Source organism: Danio aesculapii, chromosome 14 (genome assembly GCF_903798145.1).
Source record: "Danio aesculapii chromosome 14, fDanAes4.1, whole genome shotgun sequence".
NCBI classification, from domain to species: Eukaryota; Metazoa; Chordata; class Actinopteri; order Cypriniformes; family Danionidae; genus Danio; species Danio aesculapii.
The window spans coordinates 15,517,759-15,531,302 of record NC_079448.1 but is presented as its reverse complement, the minus strand read 5'-3'; positions in this window follow the sequence as shown (position 1 = coordinate 15,531,302).

Genomic DNA, 13,544 nt, shown 5'->3' with positions numbered 1-13,544 from the left:
CTGATTGGTGGAGAGGAGACAAAGTGATGAAGTCAATTATGATATGGGGATGGTTAGGAGGCCATGATGGACAGTGGCCAGTAGACAAATTTGGCCAGGACACTGGAGTTAAACCCCTACTCTTTTTCAAAGAACATCCTGGAAATTTTAATGACCACAGAGAGTCAGGACCTCGATTGAACAACTCATCCGAAAGACTGAGCAGTATAGAGTCCCCATCAATACACTGGGGCGTTAGGACCCACACAAACCACAGGTTGAGCACCTTCTGCTGGTCTCACTAACACCACTTCCGACAGCAACCTAGCATTTCCCATGTACCCAGATATTTTTAGTTCAGACTGAAGAGTATTCCAGGATGAGGGGGCGGCATAACTAAAGGCTCACCTCCCCATTTCAGTTCGAACCCAGGGAACAGTCAAATAATAAGATTTTCTTGAACGTAGGACATACTGGATTTTTGACTTGTAAAGGGAACTTAGGTAAAAAGGCACCAGACCCAGATGAGCCTTGTAGACCAAAGTCATCCAGTGGGTGGACCTTCTTACATTTAACTTTAGATTTTGGTACGGTCTCATTATTTAAATGGAGAAAGACATTTCATTGTGAATTTTTTTTTTTTTAATTGTTTTAGGACAAAACTGCACATTAAACGAAGCAGATTACATGGAGGATGATTATAGTAGTTTAGTTTATTTAAAACTGGCCAGTTGTGAGACAACACGTTTGACTCAGACAACCACACACACAAACCAATTTGTTGTATGATCCCGGAGGGGGACATGGCATATTGTACATAACCATTATGTTGGGGTACAAATTAAACTGCTGGCAGTGTCAATCACACAAAGACGACAAGGATGGTTCTCTCTTTTCATCAATTTATTCAAACACACAGTGGATTGTTCAACAGGAGAAGCAAGTAAGTGATATTCTTGGATGGAGAGCAGACTAGCATGTTGTTCACAATGTAAACAAGGATATTCATTCAACCATCAGATTATAGAGTCACTTCCCTTGTGCATCCACAGGTTAGGAGAAATGTGCATAGGAGAAGGGAAACATCTACGGAAGAAGGTGAGCCAGGGAGAAGGTGAGGTGAACCATCTGACTTCAATTCGTTGTCAGATTGTAGGATGAGCTTAGTTATTTATGGGAATTGTCTTTGATTCTGATTTGATGATTGTTGTGATTGCTAATAGGGAATTCATTGTGTTTACTAACTGTGAGTGCTTCTTCTGAAATTAGTTGTTTAGCTAAAGGACAACTGGGGCCTGTTTCAGTAAGCAGGTTCAACCAACTCAGAGTTTAAACTTGAACTCTGAGTTGATTTACCGAGAGATTAAAAGTTTTCGGTTTCAGAATAGCTGATCTGAGTTGGGTTAATCAGCTTTAAGTAGACCAACTCAGAGTTAAGCTGCGGTCACACTAGAGTTTGTGTGTGCGAAATTTTGTTGTACGGTGCTGCGAAAAGGGGCGGGATCAAACAAGACGATTAGACATTAAAAAAGTGAGCGATTTGTATCATGTTTTAAATTTCTGTCCAGAGAGGTCATGTTTTGATCCTCTATTGGTCTCACGCAGTCAAGTGATGCAATTTTGCAGGTCAGAGTTCACCAAGTTTGAACTTTCCACCGCAGTAACCTTTGAAACTTGACGCATGACCCTGTGTTTCCGGTCTGATGCATTCGTGTGCATATGAATGGAAGTCTATGGGGAGAAAAGTCAAGTGTGACCGCAGCTTTAAGCACGCACACCACAACTATAAAAAGGCATTATCAATGGAGCGCAGATATTAAGAGTCACCGTGAAAAAGAGATCAGCATTTCTTTCTCCAGCTGAGCTTGACGTGCTTATATTTATATTTATAAAAACAACACCACTGCATTAGTGAAACAGAGACAGCATGGGAAAAACAAAGCTGCTCAAGTTAATGCGTAATTTTACATTTAAAGTATTTAAATATTCAAGTATAATAAGTGATGTCATGTGTGACTTTATTAAATTTTTACTTGATAAAGTGGGGAATTGGCTGTAATTTTGAAGCTATTTCAAGATATTATATATATATTATATATTGAAGATGTAATTGCATTAAATTACATAAAATAGGCTACTGCATAGTTTCTACAACAAATTTGACTGTATGTATATAACCTTAACTTAATGTTCAGTGGAAATGTTTCATTTAAGGATCCCACTTTTTTATACACATTGATCAGTTTTAATAGATTTAAAAGTGCACTTTTCTGCCTTTTTAATTGATCAAGAGGTAGAGGCTGCTATGACATTTAGAATGTAAGCAGAACTAAATGTTTTTAGAACGAGTAACAATCCCATTAATCTAGTTACAGTACATGTCGAAAGTCAGTGAATTTAAGATAATTATTCATTAAAAAAGGACAACCCATTCTCGTACATGACTTTGTTCTTTGTGTGACTGAAATGTAAGCAATAGCTGTGTTTCCATCCAAAAATATTAATTAAATGTAGGTGTATGGAATATTGCAGTATTAAAAAGATGTGCGAATAAAGCAGCATTTCCATCCAATGAATCAAAGAGAACAAAATCATCACTTCCTGATTAACTGGAGACAAATATCAACAGTAAAAACAGAATTTACTTCGGTAGAAGAAGCTGCGTCAATCTTATCCTTATTTAATAAATGTACTTGCGCCTCAGAAGACAATGTTGACACATAATGAACGTGTGGTGGTATTTGAAGCCATGAGATGTGGAGAACATGCGCTCTTGACACGCTCCAGACGCTCTGGTGGTCATTAATTATATACATTAATACTCAAACGGTTAAGGCATTTTAGAATGACCAAAACAACATTTGAGATGTTTTACAATGTGCTCAGCCTGCTGTCCATTCACACACATTTTCATCATCATATGATCTCTTATAACAAACTATTTTTAATGCGCATAATGGAATTTGTTCAGTAAAAGTGTTTCCATCGCAGTTTATGCATATCTTTTCTTAAAGAATAAAAGTTTATCTTACTCAGTTATGCGCATTTGTTTTTTATGTGTATTTTCAAAAGTTATGTGCATCATGACGCTTCCATCAATTTGTGCATCTCCAAAATGAGCATTAAAATAGGTGGGTGGACACATAAGGCTAAGGGGAGAAATGCCACTTCATCTTTAAAAAAAGGGGAGGAGACCGACAGAAACTCATAGTTTAGAGAATAAAACCTGCTGCTGACCAGGTTAGGTTCACTGCACTCTGAGTTAAAGTTACCTCTCTTTCAGAAACAGGCTTAACTTACCCTGCTTTCTCCAGTTTGACAAACCTGCCATTTTGAAACGGAAAACCCAGAGTTTTCACTTAACCTCCTTTCTGAAACAAGCTCCTGGTCATAGACAGCTGACTCATGTGTAAAAGGTGGATTGCTTATCTCACAAGGGAATTGTTGAAAATTGTTTCTTCTCTTTGATGCACTCAACGAACAGAAGGGAGGGAAATTTTGCAGCCTTGAAGGTCGAGCTGTGCCAGTTACAGGCAATAAAAACAGCAACGCACGTGCAAAATGTTTGACGTTGATCACATAACCTCAGAGTGAACAGTTTTATTTAAGAAAACAGTGCATCTGAATGGGAGAATTAATCTGATCAACTTTGTCTCTCCTCTACTCTGAGGGCCGATCTTTGGCCAGCACCCAAATTTTTGCAATAATAATGCAGACCCTCTTTGCAGAGGCTTTGGAAGCTCGATTTAAGGGTCACAGCACACCTCCCAATATTTCTTGTATATTGGTGTATATTGGTTGTATATACAGTGATCAGCATATATGAGTACACCCCTCACATATCTATCTTTTAAATTCATATTTTTAATAGGAAGCTATACAAAATTATATTTGTGTATATACATTAGATTAGCCAGTACTGAAGCCAAATCTGGAGCTTATCTAACAAAATAACTTACGATAATAGTCTAAAATCGAGACCACCCAAAATTATGTTGAAGAAAAATATGAAATACAAATTTAAAAAAGAGGAAAAACATAAGAGGCAAAAAAATTTTATATATTTTTTTTAATTTAGTTGAAATTTTGTAGATTATAATTTTTTTTTAGATGGATTTAGATTGAGATTTTTGTAGATTGTATTTTCCTTGAATTTAATTGTATTATCTTTCGATTTTTAAATATGTTTGGTGACTAAAATATTATTTTAATAAATATAAATGTTTAATATACAATATAAACATATTGCTTGGGGTTTTATTAATCATTTTCATTTGAAATCTTAACTGATTTACATGCATTTAATCATTATTATCTGGCTTTATTTCATAATATAAGCCTTTTATGCGATGCTCATGATCGTTGCTCATACTAATTGAATATTATTATGATTGATATCAGCTGTGTAAATCATCAATAAAAAGTTGTATTGCTTTATTAGTATGGTGTATAGACTTGTCAATTAACACCACACTTGTCTCATGGGAATATTAAATACACACAAACTGTACCAAAATATTTGGCACACATAAACACCCTGGTTTCTCTTTTCTTCACTTCCATCAATTGAAGTTTGGTTCCTTGCCACTGTCGCCTCTGGCTTGCTTGGCTGTGAATGACTGAGCTGCACTTCGGTTGTTTTTTTCTTCAGTGAATCTGCCTTCAGCAGTTACATTGGCATTACACTGATTTGTAAACTGAACTGAACTTCAACAGAGACATTTATTCTAAAATGAACTGAAGCTTTAGTTTAATCGTTTGAAGTATTATGGCTTTTACACTATATGTTAAGCTGTTTTGACAGTCTACATCACAAAAATCTCTATAGAAATAAAGATGAATTTAATTAAATAGATTGTCATTGCAGCTGAACAAATATTGAGAAAACAGAATAAAAAGCCTAAACAATATTTCTGATAACGGAACATTCCATCAAATCAGGCAGGCAGAAGAGTAGTTGAATATTGGTGCCGTTGTTTCCTTGCTCTCATGCTAATTCCACATGTGTAAAACCCAGGTGAACAACAGGCCAATCGGAACACACAGCAGACTGTTGCGTGATTCACGGGGCAAGCAACGCCCATGCTCACAGATAATATTTCATAATAAAGTTAATAATGATAAGATAAGCTGGTCTGAAGATTGCAGGTTGCTTAAAAAAATTGATATTTAAATTGATAAATTGATATTTATATTGGACACATTTTTACGACCCTTCTCACTCAGGCACGTGGTGTCCACACATATCCTGTTTCCCACTAACTGAAAGCAATTTGTCCAGCTGTTTTAGACGTTGGTATAGCTACAATCAACAAGGTCACATTTATATTTGCTCAAATTTAACATCAGATGTTGTTCATATAAAGGGCTCTTTTAAAGAGACTAGATTTCAGGACTTTGGTTTAGAATGACCCTTTGGAAGTGGTGGGAAAAGTACTCATAATCAAATAAAACTTGTGAAAAAAGTAAAAGTAACTGTTATAAATACTACTCAAAGTAAAGTCAAAAGTAGTCCTTCTAAAAGTACTCAGGAGTAGTGAGTAGTGAATATTATGCTGTAAAAATGATTTCACCTGCAAATTAAAAATGTAGCTTACATCAGTTCTATTTTCTTTTAAAGATTATTGTACTGTGAATCTGAAATTTTTGTCTGTAATTTTCGCATGTTAAAAAATAAATTCAATCTCACGTTGTGTCAATCATATTGACAAACTTCCTCCAAAACTTTTGTCTGTCATTAAGTTTTTTAAATATTGTTTTATTGAACAGTCATCATACATACACTCACCGACCACTTTACTAGATACACCTGTCCATCTGCAATGTTAACACATTTCTAATCAGCCAATCACATGGCAGCATCTCAATGCATTTAGGCATGTTGACATGGTCAAGACGATCTGCTGCAGTTCAAACTGAGTGTCAGAATGAGGAAGAAAGGTGATTTAACTGACTTTGAACGTGGCATGGTTGTTGGTGTCAGACGGGCTGGTCTAAGTATTTCAGAAAATGCTGATCTACTGGGATTTTCATGCACAACCATCTCTACGGTTTACAGAGAATGGTCAGAAAAAGAGAAAATATCAAATGAGCAGCAGTTCTGTGAGTGCAAATGCCTTGTTGATGCCAGAGGTAAGAGGAGAATGGCCAGACTGGTTCAAGCTGTTAGAAAAGCAACAGAAACTCAAAAAAAAAACAACAACACTTGTTACAATGGAGGTATGCAGAAAAGCATCTCTGAACCCACAATACGTCTAACCTTGAGGCGGATGTGCTACAGCAGCAGAAGACCACGCTGCGTGCCATTCCTGTCAGCTAAGAACAAGAAACTGAGGCTACAATTCCCACAGGCTCACCAAAATTGGACAAAAGAAGATTGGAAAAAAGTTGCCTGGTCTGATGAGTCTCTATCAGTTGCGAAATTCGGATGGTAGGGTCAGAATTTGGCGTCAACAACATGAAAGCATGGATCCATCCTGCCTTGTATCAACGGTTTAGGCTGGTGGTGGTGGTGTAATGGTGTGAGGGATATTTTCTTGGTACACTTTGGGCCCATAAGTACCAACTGAGCATCGTGTCAACGCCACAGCCTACCTGAGTATTCTTCAATAGAGCTCCTTTGGGATGTGGAGGAACGGGAGATTCTCATCATGGATGTGCAGCTGACAAATCTGCAGCAACTGCGTGATGCTATCATGTCAGTATGGACCAAAATCTCTGAGGAATATTTCCAGCACCTTGTTGAATCTATGCCACGAAGGATAAAGGCAGTTCTGAAGCCAAAAGAGGGTCCAACCCCGTACTAGTAAGGTGTCCCTAATAAAGTGTTTGACGATCATGCATCGTTTTTGACACTTTGAATGATTTTATTGGACAGGAATCATGTGAGATTATTCTACGTTCTCAATCACCAAAGTCAAAAAAATAATAAATATACAAATGTAGTGATTGCAGGTTACAAGTAAAGATTAAAGCACTAAAATGTAATCAAGTAAAAAGTAAAAGTACACATTTTTGAAACTACTCAATTCCTCAGAAAAACTACTAAATTACAGTAATTTAAGTATTTGTAATTCATTACTTTACACTTCTGCCCTTCAGTGTAGGCAAACATGATTTCTCACTTCGGAGGCACGTTTGTTTGCTTTGGAATGCAGCATCATTAACAGATTCCAGAGGAAACCCACACCAACACAGGGAGAACCTGCAGCATAAACTAATGATGACAGTTTCGTAAAATCTTTTCATACATATTCTGACACCTTCAGATCCACAAATGCTCATAAATTTTCGTTTTTTATAGCAATAAAAACTCTGGTGCTGAATGAAAAGAATGAAGATGCCTAAAATGTCTGTGTATTTGACAAATATTGCGTATAATCTGCTTAATCTGTTTGGGTACTCTGTAATTAGAAGTGCTCAAACATAGCACAAACGTCACTACTAGCAGAATATCTCTTACTTTATGTCTCCATTTTAACATTCAGTTGCAGATCACACTGAATGCTTCTTTAGTTATGTCTTTATGCATGCAGATTCAAGGGATAGTTTAAAGATCTCATTGCTTGACCAAATAATTCAGAGGCAGCTCTTCTCATTGGATAAACTCATGAATAATAGTTAGACACTGATGTTTAATTGTACTTGAGGTCAGGGATGGGCAGTATTTATGATAAATGTATTTCAAATATGTATTTTAAATACAAAATAGTATTTTGTAATTTGTATTTGACAGGGTTTATGAAAATGGTTGAATATTTTGTATCAGAATACTTTAGTGTCTTGTATTTCTGTGTTTTTAAAATACTGTAAAACAATTCATAAGAAGTCTACATTGGTGCTTCCTCAGTTACTTGCCAAGGCTTGAGATAAGACTAGAAAATTCCAAATAACTATTTAAAATTCAAAATAGTCAAAATAAGACAAACAACATACGGATGAAGTCAAAATTATTAGCCTCCCTGTTTATTTTTTCCCCAATTTCTGTTTAACGGAGAGAAGATTTTTTTGAACACATTAGATTTTTTTTGACATAACTGATTTATTTTATCTTTGCCAAGATGACAGTAAATAATATTTGACTAGATATTTTCAAGACACTTCTTTACAGCTTAAAGTGACATTTAAAGGCTTAATTAGGTTAATTAGGTTAACTAGGCAGGGTAATTAGGCAAGTTATTGTATAACGATGGTTTGTTCTGAAGACTATCAAATAAAAAAATATAGCTTAAAGGGGCTAATAATTTCGACCTTAAAATGGTTTTTAAAAAATTCAAAACTGCTTTTATTCTAGCCAAAATAAAACAAATAAGACTTTCTCCAGAAGAAAAAAATATTATCAGACATACTGTGAAAATGTCCTTGCTCTGTTAAACATAATTTGAGAAATATTCAAAAGAGAAAAAAAAATTAAAAGGGGGGCTAATAATTCTGACTTCAGCTGTAAATAAGTCCTACAGTGGCGATACCTACAATACGTCATTGGCTGTTTCAAATGCCAGTCGCTGATCTGCAAGTGCTCTTTATAGTTAATTACAAACGTTGACATAGTTCATCAGTATGAGACAAAAATATTGAATAATACTCTAGTCTACAGACTGGTCAAAACCTTCCACTCAGGTATTATGGCAATAAAAACATCATCACCTTAGAATGATAAGGTTCTATTCTAAGATTTTTGTGAAAATTGAGTTATTCACATATTCTTATTAAATGACAACTTTTTTACATTATGTGACTTTTTAAATTCATTTTTTACATTTAAAAACTTTTATTTGAAAAACAAAAAAAAAAATTATAATCTACAAAGTCAAACACCAACTTGGCTCTATAAGATTCTTTCTGTGAGCCAATCAGCATTTCGAATGTATTTTACTTTTCTAATTACATTGTAATTACATTGTAGTTACATCCAAGATAATATTTATAAATGTAAATGATTTCTTGTATATTGCATATACAGTATTTGGTTATTTATAATTGTACATGTAAATATAAATAGTATGTAATATGTAATTACAAACTTTTATCTTGGATTTACTTACTATGTCATTAGATTGTATTTACTATGTCATTACGTTCTAATTACATTGCAGTTACATCCAACATAATATTTATAAATGTAAATATTTCTTTGTATATTGCATGTACAATATTTGGTTATTTATAATTGTATACGTAATTATACAAAGTACACATGTAATTACAAACATTTATCTTGTGCGCAACTAGTGTATCGTTACTTTGTAATAACTATGTCATTACATTGTAATTACATCCAAGATAATATTTATGCACGTTTCTTTGTATATTTCAAGTACAGTATTTGTGTATTTATATGTAAATATACGCAGTGCATATGTAATTTCAAACTTTTATTTTGGATGACATTGTAATTACTTTGTTATAACATTGTATTACATCTGAGATGTAATATGTAATCACAAACTTTTATCTTTCGTGGAATTACTCTGTGGTTGCATTGTAATTACTATGTCATTACATTGTAATTACATCCAAGATATTTATAAACGTAAATGTTTCTTTGAATATTTAATGTACTGTATTTGTGTATTTATAGTTATTTATGTAAATATATACAATACACATGTATTGTAATTACAAACTACTACCTTGAATGTAATTTCATTGCTATTACATTGTAATTACATCCTAGATAATGTTTGTCAATGTGTTTCTTTGTATATTTTATGTATAATGTGTATTTATAATTTGTAAATCACTGTACACGCGTATGTAATATGTAATTACAAACTTTTATGTAATTACTGTGTCATTACATATATATATAAATGTTAACGTGTTTCTGTTTATTTCATGTACAGTATTTACAAATTATAGTTGTTGACGTAAATACAAACAGTACACATGTAATATGTAATTACATTTATCTTGGATGTAATTACAATGTCGTTATGTTGTAACTACTATGTCATTGCATTGTAGTTACATTGTAGTTACATCCAAAATAATATTTATAAATCTAAATATTTAATAAATATATTACATGTACAGTATTTGCCAGAGATGAGTTGCAGCTGAAAGGGCATCTGCTGCATAAAACATGTACTGAATAAGTTGGCGGTTCATTCCGCTGTGGCGACCTCGGATTAATAAAGGGACTAAGCCAAAAAGAAAATGAAATGAATGTACAGTATTTGGCTATTTATAGTTGTATACGTAAATATACACAATACACATGTAATTGAAAACTTTTATTTTGTGTGTAATTACTGTGTCGTTATATTGTATTTACTAAATCATTACAGTGTAATTACATTGCTAATCCTTTGTAATTACTTTCAAGATTATACTTATGCACGTTTCTTTGTATAATTCATGTACAGTTGTATTTATGTATTTATATATGTAATTACAAACTTTTATATACAATGTAATGACATTGTTATTACATTGTTATAACATTGTATTTACATCTGAGATGTAATATGTAATAACAAACGCTTATCTTGTGTGCAACTACTGTGTCGCTATATTGTAATTACATTGTAGTTACATCCAAGATAACATTTATAAATGTAAATGTCTCTTTTCTTACAGTATTGAGTTATTTATACTTGTATATGTAAATAGGCAAATTACACGTGTAATTAAAACTTAATTACTATGTCATTACATTGTAATTACATGACTGTTGCATTGTAATTACATCCAAGATAATTGTTTGTATTTTTGATGTACAGTACTTGTGTATTTATACGTAAATATATGCAGTACATATGTAATTACAACCTTCTACTCTTATTGTAATTACATTGTCATTAATTAAACTCACTATGTAATAACATTGTAATTACATTGTTATAACATAGTAACTACATCAATGGTAATATTGTTTATGTGTTTTTGAATATTTCATGTACAGTATTTCTGTGTTATAGTTAAGTTATATACATATACACAGCACACATGTAATATGTAGTTACAAACTTTTTCTTGGATGTAATTACTATGTGTTACATTGTGATTACATCCAAGATTTACAAACGTGTTTGGATATTTCATCTACAGTGTGTATTGATAGTTATATACTTAAATATGCACAGTACACATGTATGTAATATGTAATTACAAACTTTGAGCTTGATTTAAAAACATGTTTGTACGTGTGTGCAATTACTGTGCCATTACATTGTAATTACATTGTAAATATCTTGTAGTTACATCCAAGAAAATATTTATGAAGGTAAATGTTTCTTTGTATATTTCATGTACTGTATTTGTGTATTTATAGTTATTTACGTAAATATACACAGTACACATATAATGTAATTATAAACTATTATCTTGAATGTATTTACATTACTATTACATTGTAATTACATGCCAGATAATATTTATCAAAGTGTTTCTTTATATATTTATTTACAGTGTGTATTTATAATTTATACTTAAATGTACACAGTACACATGTATGTAGTATGTAATTACAAACTTTTATGTAATTACTTTGTCGTTACATTGTAATTTCACTGTAGTTACATCCAAGATATATATATATATATATATATATATATATATATATATATATATATATATATGGAAACGTGTTTTTGAATATTTCATGTACAGTATTTGCAAATTATAGTTGTATAGATAAATATAAACAGTACACATGTAATATGTAATTAATAACGGTTATCTTGGATGTATTTACTATGTCGTTACATTGTAATTACATTGTAGTTACATTTTAAATAATATTTATTAATGTAAATATTTATTTGTATGTTGCATGTATAGTATTTGATTATCATTGTATACATAAATATACACAATACACATGTAATTACAAACTTTTATCTTGCGTGCAATTACTGCGCGGTTTCATTGTATTTACTATGTCATTACATTGTAGTTACATCCAAGATAATATCTATGAATGTAACTGTTTCTTTGTATATTGCATGAACAGTATTTGGTTATTTATAATTGTATACGTAAACATACACAGTACACATGTATTTACAAACTTAATTACTACGTCATTACAATTGTCTGTCACAGTGCTGTTTATCTACATGAGCGGTGAGTAGCAGGAGAAGGCTACACGCATCAGAGTAACACAGAGAGATCTCTATGCTCTGACACGTTGCAATTCTGAAAAGTATTTATGCATAGTTTCTTCAAATTTGTACATGCTAGTTATTTAGCATAAACAGTAGGAAACCAAGCATATTTATTGGCATATGAAAAAAAAGTGGTATTCACAATCAGAATTCATCCTAAACACTGAGGCCTTTAAAGCACCAGATGGAAAAAACTGCAGGCAATAAACAGAGCATTATTGTGTGTTGGTTTGGACACAGCGTGTTGTTTTATATAGCTAGAAATTTTCATTTTGGGGTGAACATCAAATCTGCCTTTATCTCTCTGAATACAGATTGAGTCAAAACAGCTTTACAGAGATAAAACAGGTTATAAAAGAAATCCAATAGAGATTTCATTTAAGTAAATGTGTTTAATACATCAGGCACAAAGCTGTTCTTTTTTATTTATTTTTTTATTTTAGTCAGTTCAAAGCAATACTTTTTTCAATGCTGAATGATCTGTAGATTACCAACCCCAGCTAATGAATCTTAAAGCAACATTGTTGTAAAATATACATTGTTATAAAATGGGTTATTCAGAAGAACAATGTAATTGTAGTAAAAAGTTTATTAGTGAAAAGTGCAGCAAATTATTGAATGCTCATCTCAATTGCTCATGTAAAATGATCTCAAATGCTTTAATGTATCATCAAAACATGTTAAAGAAAACAAGCAACTATAGTTAAAATGAAGTAAAGAACATTCCAAATGGCAAAGATCCAGTCAATCTTTACCTCCAAAAAGATCAAAGTTTATTTAAAATTACCTGTTAGTGCAGTAACATTCAAAGGTTGTTTGACTGAGACTGTCAGCAGGAAGCCCATATAATGCACCATTAAAAGAATAAAATTTGCTCATGCATAATGCAATTAATAAAAAATCTATTTACTAAAGAACACCATAACTGGCCCAAAAACAAACATGGACTGATTACAATAAAAATGTTTGGATCTGGTGGTTATCACTGGTTTATCAGATGAACCTCAGGTACCAAGTTCAAGTTTACTGTTTACTGTGAAGACTGTAAAGTGTTGTGATATGAGGATGCTTCTCATACTGCGGCAGTGGGCTAAAATAATTTTATGTTTCTCTATACTGAAGAGGTGCTGAATGCCCATCAAACTCAAACAAATTGCACGATCTTGGTTTCATAAGAAAGGATTAGGGTAATGGAGTGGCCAGCTCAATCCCCTGACCTCAACCCAATTGAAAACTCATGGGGTGACATTAAAATGCAGGTTCTGAAGCAAAACCCAAAAATTCACAGGAACTGTGGGATGTAATTGTATCAGTTTCTGGCTGTCAGTATTCGGTTGCCTAGATGCAACGCAGATGTGCAGCATATGAAAATCAATGGCTAAACAACTAAATATTACTTCAATAATTTGAACCAAAGTGTAAATAATGTAAATATTTAGATTATAAGTGTTTCAG